The following is a 722-nucleotide window of genomic DNA, read 5'->3' as shown; positions in this document are numbered from 1 at the left end:
TGCACATCAGCGCACAAACTTTGATCGCTCGCTACTTGTTGACGTGCATTTTTGGACGTGGTATCATTAAACCCCTCGTCACTTCTCACGTGTGTTTTCGTGACAGAACGTAGTTTGTGAGACCAGAGAAGCTCGCCTGCGATTCCAGTTAGTGATAGATGGTGTAGTGTGTGACCCCCTATCGCCGATCAGTCGTGTAGTGTGAAAGCCACACCGACTTAAAAGACTCCCGATTACAAGAGATCCAGTCGTGTAGTGTGAACTGTACAGAGACCTGACGACTTGAAAAGTCATGTAGCGTGAACTTGGCATTAATAGACTCCAGATTACAAGAGATCTAGTCGTGTAGCGTGAAGTGTACAGAGATCGTCGTATAGTGTGAACTTGGCGTAAGGTGAGCGCGAATAGGGGAATAACGTAGAAACTAAATTGCTGCCTTGTCCAAGGTGCGTTTCTGCTTTGTGTCCAGTGTTTCAGACGCCTTGATGAAAAGGAATGAATGAATGAATTAACCCGTATAACAACGTGACAAAAACATAGAACTTAATGAACCGAACTGTAGTAAACACTGATGGCGTGACCGTAGCCCTATAGGCTAAAAAAAAAAAGGATTCTGTCGCCATCTGGTGATCAAATATATGTACTGCAAGTAAAAAAAAATAAGCTGATGACGCAAGACGTAAACGTGCGTCGCTGTGACAAAGATCCTCGACGATGGAATA

This window comes from Trichomycterus rosablanca, chromosome 21, assembly GCF_030014385.1.
Source record: "Trichomycterus rosablanca isolate fTriRos1 chromosome 21, fTriRos1.hap1, whole genome shotgun sequence".
NCBI lineage: Eukaryota > Metazoa > Chordata > Actinopteri > Siluriformes > Trichomycteridae > Trichomycterus > Trichomycterus rosablanca.
Note: the sequence above shows the minus strand (reverse complement) of the source record.